The sequence below is a fragment of the Opisthorchis viverrini genome, assembly GCF_000715545.1.
Source record: "Opisthorchis viverrini unplaced genomic scaffold opera_v5_46, whole genome shotgun sequence".
NCBI classification, from domain to species: Eukaryota; Metazoa; Platyhelminthes; class Trematoda; order Opisthorchiida; family Opisthorchiidae; genus Opisthorchis; species Opisthorchis viverrini.
Window position 1 is genome coordinate 1,165,921 of NW_008751703.1, and position 11,758 is coordinate 1,177,678.

An 11,758-nucleotide genomic window follows, 5' to 3' on the forward strand; every position below is an offset into this window, starting at 1 on the left:
TGTAGCGTGGGACGTCAGGAAGTCAGCGGTATTCGACGTTCGAGAGGATGTAGCGACGGCACACGTCAGTTTCGGAATGTGCAGATATATGGACTGCAATGGATCCACACGGTATACACAGCACACTTGCGCACAGGTCAGGTGGAACAGGGACGAAGACCGGAGTGTGGTAGCGACACACGTGCATTGAACCGAAACCGAAACCGGAAGACGGGGGTATGTACAGAGTTGTGTGAAGGTCAGTTAGGGGGAGTACAAGTGGGATACTCTTCCCTGTCCGGGGCCCGTGGTGACTCGTCCGTTGTACCTGCAACAGGGGAAGAGAGAAAGGTAGGGGCACGTATAGGGTCATATGAGAGACGGGCAAGCATATACATTCGAGTTTCAAATGAGTTACAAGGAACGCATTCACAGTCTGCGTTGTTTATTGTCCTTGAGATTTCGCTGATATAAACAAATGTAAAGGATTTTCAATAATAATACAGGAGAACATTATATATATATATATAGAGACATTCTACACTATGAAGAGGCAAGCCTGAAAATGGCGTAGATATTGAGAAATCAATCTCATTGTGCGAATACCCAGCGTAAATAACCTGTTTACCAATCTTCCTTCAAACAGAGCATAAGTAAGAATTAGGTCCCCTCGGAGGCGACGGTACTCCAGGGGAAAGAGATCAAGCATCGCGAGACACGTTTCGTAGTCCACGGATTTGAGGCCGGCAACCATTAACGTGGCGGCTCGCTGGACACGCTCAATGAGGGTGACGTCTTTCGTGCGTCCTGAGTAGACAACTTGGTTGGCGTAGTCCAGGCCTCATGATGCTTTCTGCTCCTTTCTCACCATGCGTAACAAAGGTATTCGCTGGATTCCCTCCAAACGACATATGGACGCACTTTTCGTCATTCAGAGGAAGGTGCCAGTCCAACGACCACGGCTTGACAGCGTCTACATCCATTTGGAGGGCACTGGCACTGGAACTCCAGGGTTTCAAGTCGTCCGCAAAATGTAGACATGGGGCCTACGTCAGACCGCTCCTGGACTACGCCAACCAAGTTGTCTACTCAGGACGCACGAAAGACGTCACCCTCATTGAGCGTGTCCAGCGAGCCGCCACGTTAATGGTTGCCGGCCTCAAATCCGTGGACTACGAAACGTGTCTCGCGATGCTTGATCTCTTTCCCCTGGAGTACCGTCGCCTCCGAGGGGACCTAATTCTTACTTATACTCTGTTTGAACAAAGCTTGGCAAACAGGTTATTGACCGTTGAACCGACAAACACACGGCGGGGACAGTAAGAAAATTTTCAAGCTCAGAGCACACACATTCATCTGACAAAATTTTTTCTCATTTCGGGTGGTGGCTGCGTTGAATGACCTTCCTCCAGCAGTTGTTCACGCTCCTTCTAGAACCCAGTTTAAAGCACTATTAGACTGATTTATGCGGATCCTCGCGCTGGCAAGCATACTGCCCCACGCTGAGAACACGTAGAGCAGTGCTACACCTTTTTTCACTTGTGCCTTTCAGGTGAGCGACAGCAACTGACCGACAAGGACAAAAGCGACCCGGGAAACTTGGGCAATAGCCTCGATCCTGTGTATCCATCCGTGAATCCGTGAAAATCTTGGAGGTCTTTGACGTAGTTCAGAAACACCACTGGTCCTAGGACGGACGCTTAAGGCCCTCCAATGGAGATTCGCGCTGGAGAAGCGCAGGTAGTTCCTATTCTCACTGGGATGATCTGTCTGAGAGGAACGCCTTGATCAAGCGAATGATTTTTCTTGAATCCCGTAAGACTCTAGTTTGTGGAGCAGCGGGACGTGTGGGACTCTATGAAATTCTTTTGAAAAGTAAAAAAGATGGCATCTGTTGTGAGGCATTCGTGCTTGTCTTGGGTGAAGGTGTCCATAAACACGAGCGGTGTGGGAGAAATCCGTGTTGCGCTGGAGTTATCAGGTTGCTGGAAGTAGGATGGCCTGTGATATCTCGCCCCGAAATGCGTTCCATCACCTTGCACGGCACGCTAGTGAGGCTTATAGGCCTGTAGCTACCAGGCGACAGTCGGTCACGAGTTTTGTAGATTGGCGTAACAATTGCTTCCCTCCAAGCAGAGGGAAGGCGGCCTTCGTCAAGCGACTGACGAAACACCAGGTGTGAATGAGTTGCCAGTGTGGAGGGCCTTTCTTTCAGGATCCTTGGATGGACCTCGTCGGGCCCTAACGCGCAGAATGGGTCGATCTGATGCAAGAGTTGACGAATGTCATTCACCGTGAAGACCAGGTCGGTTAGAGGCTGTTCGTAGTTCCGCCTAGAAAATGGTGAGTATGACGAAGACGCTGGGGCCGAATATATACAGGCATAGTGTTCTCTGTAAACCTCAGATACCACTATTGGTTCATTCGCCGGTTCTCCGTTTCTGTCCCTCAAGGAGAACGCGAATGGCTTGTTTCTGCGGCGACGTCTCATGTATCTGAACAAGAGGCTTTTGTTTTTTCGAGCGGAGTCCAGAATAGTGGCTTGTTTTTGAATGTTCCATTTGCGGATTTCTGACTTGCAGTGGTTCCGCATTTTGCGAAATGCCAGCTTATCTTCTGTATCCCCTGTAGTCAACTTTTTGGAAAAGCGTTGGGATCTTTTTTCCAAAAGTCGCCGAATCCATTTTGGCAGCCTGCGGTTCATCCGAGTGCCTGCCGGTTTTTTTTGAGGAACGTTGCGTCAGGCTCGTGAACTTTTTGGACAATGGTCCTATATAGTTTTTCTACTGGAGCTGGTCTCAGGGTGATTTTTCAAGAAGGATGCGCCTTCCTGAGAAGTCTGCACGGCAGAATTCTTGAAACCACGTTTGAGGTTCGGGATTTCTGGCCCAATAGCAGATGAAATCAAAGGTCAGCACACAGTGGTCGCTATGTCCCAGTGGAGCGTTAGTTGTTGCCCGGTCAGCGGAGTGTCTTTCGTTGGTGATGACAAAATCCAGCAGGGATGGTAGTTGGCCTGCGCGGTATCTGGTGGGTGCGACGACATGTTGAGTCCAAGCGCTCTGCTAAACGACTTCAATCAGAGCCACTGCAAACAGCCCGCTTGATTAGACGCGCTGGAGTTCTATCCAGGAGGCCCTTGGGCTGTTGAAGTCACCTACCAGCAGGAGATGAGTGAAGTGGTATTTGGAGGAGAGTTGCTCAAGTGTTTGTATGAGGAATTGGTCATCTTCAGGTAGACTCAAATGGCTACGGTAGACCACACCGAGAAAGAGAGAATCGGACTCGCGCAACGGGATTTGGACCCACAGTGCATCGCATAAGGGTGTGGGGTTGGTGTCAGAGAGGACAATCGGGATTGGTCGGGCCGCATGTAAGTACAGAGCCATCCCGCCTGTCCGCCCTCGTTTTGAGTCGGCTGAAAAAATAGAGCAACCGTCTATCGAGATCTTCGAGTCAGAGGCATCTGGTGTGAACTAAGTCTCTGTGAGTGCGATTATGGACGGTTTTTCGAGGTAAGCTGACGGTTTAACATCGCCGAGTTTGTTGAAAAGGCTGAGGCAGTTTGTGGGCGAGCATTTCAACACCGTCTCTGCTGCCTCCGATGGTGAGGAGCCGAAAGTTGAGTGACCAGGTTGGTAAGCAGACTTTATAGTTGTGCGCCGGGTTTGAGTCCAAGGCACCGAAGGGGCCTTTGGGGCGATGTCATCTGCTTCCTGTCTTCGTGGTTTCTGGGGGTGTTTTTCGCTTGCGAGGTCTTTTTCGTTCCGTGGGGACCCGGTCTGCTCGGGCCTCTTGGCTTTGTGGGAAGAGTTCTTTTCCCCCGTGGGCTAAAATTTCGACCGTTGCTGTTTGTAGCTCTTCCAGCACCCCCATTTCGATGAACAGATTTGCTGTTGAGCGGGGATTTGCGGCAAGCTTTCGCCTTCCTGGGTTCTTGGGTGTTTTGGCGTTATTCGGCCGGGAAAGTGTCTCTGTGAGGCCCTGGGCACTGGGTGGCGGCACCAAGAACTAATAATTTTGGTGGCGCTCCCAGGAGGCTCATTTTGGAGGAGGACTGCACCTTGAGGCCAGCTAGCCGTTTCCTCATCTGGCGAATTTTATGTGATTGTTTGGCTGCAGTCGCTCTTTCGTGTTTCTGTGGACACCCGATCCGCCGGCGATCAGCGTGGCCAACTGGATGTACGAGGGAGTTTCCGGATGGCTGTATTCATGCTGATGGCTCAGGTTGTCGGGGTGGGCGGCAATTGTGTCCACAAGCAGAGAGGCCGCTATTGACGGAGTAGAGCTGAGGATTAGCTTCACTGCTTGTCCCCGCACACCTGACTCAGTACAGTTCAAAGGCTGTGGCTTCTTTGAGGAGTGCATGGCTGCAGCTCTGTTGCCTGTTACGGAGATAAGAGTTGATAGCTCAACGTACTTTGGCTGCTGCTTGCACGTGAGGTTTGCCTCCTCTAGGACATCACTGCCGTTGGTGGGCAAGAGGCCTGTGGTGGTCGAAGAGAAACTGCTGTCCGGAGACGCAGGTTGTTTCGTCGGCCTGCTTTCGGGAGCACAACGGGATATGACCACAATCGGCTTGGTCATGAGTTTGGGTTCGGCTGAATTGTTGCCCAGCGGAAGCCTGTTTCGTGCCTCCACCCCTGACCTGTTGTGCAACAGCTTTCGGGCGTGTAGAGGGCGATCCTCAGATAGACGCCTGACGGATTCACGGATCGATACACAGGATTGATGCTTTTGCCCAAGTTTCTCGCGTCGGATTTTTTTGTCGTTCGGCGGCATAAGCTAAAACAAAAGTGAAAAAGGGTGCAGCACTGCTCTTTATGTTCTCAGTTCGGGGTAGTATGCTTGCGAGCGCGAGGACTCGCATAAGTTAGTGCTTTGAACTGGATTCTAGAAGGAGCTTGGGAAACCGGCGGCGCCTATTCCGTCCATCTCGTTTTGACCCAGACGCAGACCACCGTTTGGCCTTCGCACTTCTGGTTTAAATTTTCCATGTGGATTGCGACATATTTTGGCCTCAAGCCAGTGTTAGGTTTGAGTTGGTATGATGTTTCCTATCTATCTATTTGTCGGCATCCTATTCAGAATTACCAGTTCATCGACCGGTGCGTAGAAGCCACTGTAACTCCACGATGTGATGTTTGTGCGGTTTCATTTCTGCATCTCTGTACCCGCAGTAGCACATTTTTAGACGATTTGACTTGTTGTTTTCCATGTAACTGAGCGTCACTCACGCATTTTTCATAAACTATCAACAGACCTTAGAGCACTGACACGCGAGGTCATCGGTATGTTGACCTATACAACTTGTGTCTAGGCAGAAGCATTCGGACTGCCTGTCGTCCATGCGTGCGGGTGACCGCTAGCGTTTCCTTTTTTAGTTAGCTTCAACATGTAGTATTTGGTCTAATTACGAAAATCTGGCTTGAAATTGCACGCAAACAACCACCGATTGGACGAGAAGCCGAAGAGTTTATGTACTTGGTTTTCCACGCAACTGGATATGACCTTCGCGGGGTGCCATTATTTTAATGCATGTTTCTTTTTCACATATGACCACATTGGTTCACATCACTCGAATTATGCCACTCCCTAGCATATTCAACTTATCGTCATCACCTTTTTAGAATCAGATTTCGTCGCCTAACCACAGTAGTTGGGGGTTGTTACCATTGCCGTTCCTTTTCGGCCTCACTCCAACTTGTACTCTAACACTTTCCACTGGAGCTCTCATGCGCTTTTCTCATGTTGAGTCCACAATCTAAATACGGTGGTCTTGCCGCCTCATCCGAATTGCAGCAACATTAAATGGGCTGACCATGAATCCAAGTAAGACATCGCGCGATGACGATACCGTAACTACCACACCCAGTCCGACAGATTGCCAGTAGTTCAATACATCTCCACCGGCTGTCTGCTAAAAGTGTTCTGCAACTCCAAAGTACTGGCCACACTATTGTACTGTTAGATCCTTCTGTCCGGCAGTTACGATAAGTAGCCGAGGTAAGTAAAAACGACTACCGTTATCATGGTGACCGCCTCATAACATTCACCACCTGTAGAATGTTACGTTTATAATAGAAGTGATATATGCAGCTATCTCGCGACGCAAGTCCGGGAAAGGGGATCATCCACATAGATTGCTCCCGCATCGCCACTGCAAAGTACATGCCGTTTTTAGCAAAGTTCCACTTAATAGAAGTTGAGAGCCATGAGAAAACGTGTTGTGATCAGGTCCGCCGGACTGAATCATCTCATTTGCCAAATCTGAGGAATGTGAAGCAAATAAACGTGAATGACCCATCTTCCAGGGTGAAATTTGCACTAGATATCCTTTAAACGTTTTTATTCCTAATGAACATATTAGAACGCCAAAAGATACTGAAGTGCAATTTCGTGTCTTATCTCGAGTAAACCGGTAACGAAATGTGAATCATTGATGATCCGCGACCTTCACATTTCGCTCACTTGAACAAAATGCTACGAGCAACATGATGCCGAAGGTGCAAATGGATAGGACTAACTGTCCGTCAAAGTCACAACTTCGAATACCCAAATAGTTTCGGTGAAAATATGGTGTGCTTCTAGGCAGCTTCCGTCCCGCTCTCATGTGTCTATCGATTCTGCCGAGTTAGGGTCATTCAGCGATGGATAAGAAGTAGCAAGTTGCTCGTTGCAAAAATAACGGTTACGGTTGTCTTTACGGTCACTGGAAGAAGAACATGCGGCAAAAGATAAGCATTCCGTTTGAAGCTGGGCTGTTTTACCGGTTGAACTAATTTTGTCCTGCCGGGCCCAATGGTTTGGATCAATATGCTGTCAGTTGATATGTTATATTAGTGCAACGAGCGGTTGAACAGCTTCGTGCGGGAGATTTATTTTTCTGCGCAGAAAACGGTCGTGTAACTGGACAGCTATTGTTCGGGGAAAGAATTCTCGTGGAACTGAGTTTTCTGATTGTTCCAATGCTTGATCCTATGGATTGCGTTCTTTAGTTTCGGCAAATTAAGAATGTAGATGACTTTTGTAAAGACATAGCACTCTGCTTATGAGGTTATTGAAGGGTCCACGGCCAAAACCGATACGCAGATCAGTGTGTTTACCCAGAGAATTTTTCTCGCTTCCCCGCGTTTCGGTCGCGACGGAATCTCCTTCCTTGCTACTACTTGATTTGCTCGATGATATGCCTAAGCAGGTCAGTTCAGAATTGGTGTCAGAACCGGTGCGGGCCACTACTAATGCAACTTCGACAACTTTTGTTGTTCGACACTTACTGTTCTGAAGTCTGAGCTTGTCATTATCCGGCTGCCTGATACGTCGGCCTGGTCCCAGTGACTTCAACTTAACTCCATTCGTCTGGTCCTTAAGGTCCTTTTATTGTAGCAACATGATAGTTTTTATGCGGCGTGTGGAGCAAATACGACATTCTACATCCAGGTTTTCTAATAACGTGCGGATTTACGGTTTGCAGGTAGCGTTGTTCTAACTCGTTTAGAGCCTCTGGATTACACCGTCTGTTGGAAACCACTTGAGGGGTGTGTCATGGAATGGCTATTTGATTGAATCATGCTACATTCTGTGTTAAAGCCCAGAACAGCTGTTGCTTTGTTTTTTGCACTAGTGACACTGGTGAAGTTTATAAGCAGCTTTAAGAGCTCCTAAAAGGTTGTCTGGTTGATCTTGGTACATCGTTAACTGGAGGGCAATAGGCACACTTATGAAGGGAGCTTTGTTCATGAGGCGACGCGTAGGCACCAGAAATAGCGGAGACTATGTTGAGAGGAGATTCTGATTCCGAAGCCCTGGAGTTTGGTAGCAATGGATAGGCTAAACAGTCGAGGGCGAAAAAATGTACCGAACCGCTGATTTTCGGTGTGTGCGTCGCACCGCACCCTTCAGCAGGCCGTCGATTGTGCTTGGGGGGAATCTGTGAGATTTACTTGCAGGACAGCACGAGGCCTTAAACTAGTTCGAAGCGCGGTGTTAGATCGGTTTCAGCACCCTGTGGTCGCGCGCGAGCCAAAAGCCGCGAGTTTCTGGGAATAGGTGTGGCGGTATCGGTCCTCACGTTGTCGGGAGAGCGCATTACCTCCAGCGTTCATTTACCATGCTATTACACTCTGACACCGAAGAATACCGTCTGGGTAACGCGGCCGAATTATTCTAGGGTTTTCTTCACATTTGTGGGCCCAATAGGTGGTAGAGACCGAAGCAATCCGGGATACGCTCCACTTACTTCCGGCGTCAAGTGGAAGGCCGTGTTTGTCAGACTGTACTTGTCTGTGGTCAGAGAGACTAGAGATCATTCTCCAGATCTTTGAGCCGACCGCAAAGAGCCGGTGTTAAGAGGTCATCTAGACACCACAGTCGTTTTACGATCAGACGCGAATGTCGTACGCGATCAAGGTTTGCTGCAGAATTGTATGTTGAATACGGTCAACTGACTGGGAAACTGAAAGCAGATGACGCTGTTTTTGTTTTTCCATCAAGTGTTTTGGTACATTCCTCCACTGTTGTTAGATGGCTCGATGTACATCACGTCCGCTCCTAAAAAATGCAGCGAGCATCTGCGAGTGGCTAGCTGCGTTTTTGATGTGCCTTCGAATACCAGGTTGAAAAATACGTAACGAGTTTGTAAGGGGGAGTTAGGAGAGTGACTTCCTGGTAGATGTAAGAGTTGGACGTTTTGTCGCCTTTGCTTGCCAGGGTTACGCACCCAGTTTGCTACCCAAGACAGAAAACGAGAAGATTCGGTTGAGGTAATACACTTAACAGAATTTGTGCATAGTATATGTTCCGGAAAATCAACACTTAGTCCCGTGTCCGAATGCTTGTACCCACCCATCCCGTTTGACAATAACAAGAGCGTATTCGGGTAGATCTTTTTTCATTCAATTGGCATCGCAATCAGGGCTCGTTGCCGCGGCATTTTGAAAAATGAATGGAGGTTCCTCATCGGTTTTGTTCATTTATCACAAGTGGCCAGGCTGAGGGTTGGTCAGAGATATTTGGTCATGCTGAAGGCTTTTATTAGGGAGGCTTGATTGACTGGACTCGGATGCGGTCAGCTGAAGGACAAAGACGACGGCGGTATCACCGACAAATTAACAGTTGCGGAGAAGTAAAACTCACCGGTCGACCTAAAAGAAGCGGTAAGAGGGTTTGAGGCAGCCTTATCGAGATAACTAGTCGGCCCGGCTTTCTTCCTGGAAGAACGACAGACGGCTAGACTGCACTTTGACGGGACTGAACAGAATATTGCACGGAAATTTGCTATCAAGTCGGCTGTTCGGTAGCATACAACAGACGCTCAACGCTCAGTTCTTATTGTGAGAGCAACCGGTCAGTTTGACATGGAGAATTCGGAATATCTGGCACGAGATACGGCGTGTTTGTCACTATCCAGATTGGGGTCATAAGGGAAACACGATACATTGTCAGTGGGAGATCTTCGGTCAAAATTCGACCAACATTTAGCCAAAGAACTTGCTTCCTTGAAGGCAGAAGCCCTGAGGTGTAGTTGAAGAGAAGATGCTAGGATCAAAGTATGGCAGTCAGTTGAAAGATCAAGTGTAATCACCAACGGCCACTTGTGGCTTAGAGGATTTTGATGCTGAACGCTGCCGTCATTGTTGTCAGCCGCTATGTCGCCCGTCTTCTAGAAAGCCTACAAAATAGTCTTAAATGAAGATAAATGCAAGTCTTCTTATTGTAGTTTGTGACTAAATGGCCCAGACCTATGACCATAAATATTCGCCTTGCATACAGTTATAGGCTTTTGTGCCCGCCTGCATACAGGAATTGGCATATGTTGGCGACTCTGGCCAGCTTTTTTGGAATGCTGAGCCTTCGTCTTACGGAGCCAGGGTACCTCTATTGTGATGGCGCCAAAATCTTCAGAGAGGTCGGCCAAAAGTTCATCCAAAGTAGAACATTAGGTCTGCCTTCGGGTGGAGTGCTTCAGCCGGCAGCACGGGACAGCATTCCGCTAGATTTTTATGCCTCCCATCTGGAGAGAAACGAGGGTATAACCGAGGGTCGGTTTGCAACGGTGAATAGTGGAAGGAGATTTACATGCGTGATTCTCGCAGCATTGTCCTCTGGTCGTCGATGTTGCGAGCAGCCGTGTCCTATAACTTTTCGAAAGTCTCCAAAGAACTTTATAAACGTCTCTAAGGAGACCCACGAATTGGTACAGTATAGTGTTTACAGAATGAGTCGGATCTGGCTAACTTGCTAGTGAATAAGTGTAGCTATATTTGCGGGCAAGGCTTCGGAGTTCCAGCTAAGATAGTCTGACGATTGCTGTGGGAGGTTTGCTCCTTCCAGAGTATGTAATTTGGGGCGCCGGTTTGGCGGCAGGCACAAAAGAGACCGTTGCAGCTTTCAAGTAGACGGGGGCTGATCACGAGTGACAAAGCAGACCAGATCGTTTATTGCGGAGGGGAAATTATTGAGCTGGACGGCTCAAGGATGGTAAGTTTGACTTTGTTAACCGAGATTTTCTCTGAGGTACCGCTTTTCAGGACACTAACAATATTAATGCCTGCCGGTAACTGTTGTGCTTTAAATGGGGCGTTGGTCACAGAGGGGCCCAAAGTTCGTTCGCAAGGTATCCTGACACTGATGAATGCGGATGGCCCTCGTGGAGTGGAAGCAGGAGAGACTCACTCATGTGTGGCTGAGAGCATCAGTGCCTGCGACGTCAATTAGTGAAATTTCGGGCTGTCGAAATTGGTTCCACTTTTCTGGACGTCGCCTGGGAACTCCAAAGTTCTGTCGTATGAAGCTCCACTTGCATGTGCTGAGAGTCACTACTGACGGGTTCATTATGCTTAGGAGTACCGGATGTAGCGGAGTCCTCTCTAACTTTTGGTACTAGACAAATATAACGAAGCACTCGGATGTCCGAGGAATCGGTCTATGACCGTTAACGACAGGATGATAAGCAGCCGTTTGGATCCAATCAGTATCAAAAATCGCAGTAGAACATTTGTATACTGAGAGTTTAACTGTAGAATGCAGTCTGTTGTTATGGTAGCGAAGCAGCGATTTATCTACCTAGCATTTAACGGTACATTACCTCACGGATAGGACTAGTATCTAGTCACCACACAAAACTGCCGAATTAACTCAATAGATCAATAAACTTCAAAGTAAGTAACGACTCAGCCTAATTAAGGTAGCTGTGGTTAAACCAAGAGTTCCAAAGGTTTTCAAAGGGCCAGCCTTATTTCGATGAGTTTTGGGGCCTTGATGAAATTAATAAACTGGAAACATCGATGAACATCGCTGTAAATTTTAGGTCAAACTAGTTTTTGGGTAACCATTTGGAGGCAAGCGGGAACGCAATGGCCAGAAACATCATAATGGTGTCAAAAATATGCGTCCCGTGCTACTAGGTACCATTAAACGCGGGACTCGGGTGACTGATCATCTAGGATTGTGACTTGGTCATTCGGGGTGTCATGGGATGTAAATATGTAGACGACAGGGTCAGCTAAGATTCTGCGTCGTCAAGCTGAGACACCACAATTTGGTTAAGGTCAATTTGTGACTGACCGTTAACGGCAGTGATAAGAGACAAGGCACTTGTGGCTGGATTGTTAGTGCCAGAGAAACGCCTGATGTTTGTGCTGAACCGGAAGTTAAGGTCCAGATATCGTGTACCTAACTCAAAACTTCACAAGTGGACATATCATATTGTACATAATAAATGAAAATTACAGGAGCTATGTGAACCATGCTGTCTTTAAAATATTATTCAATTTCTGCC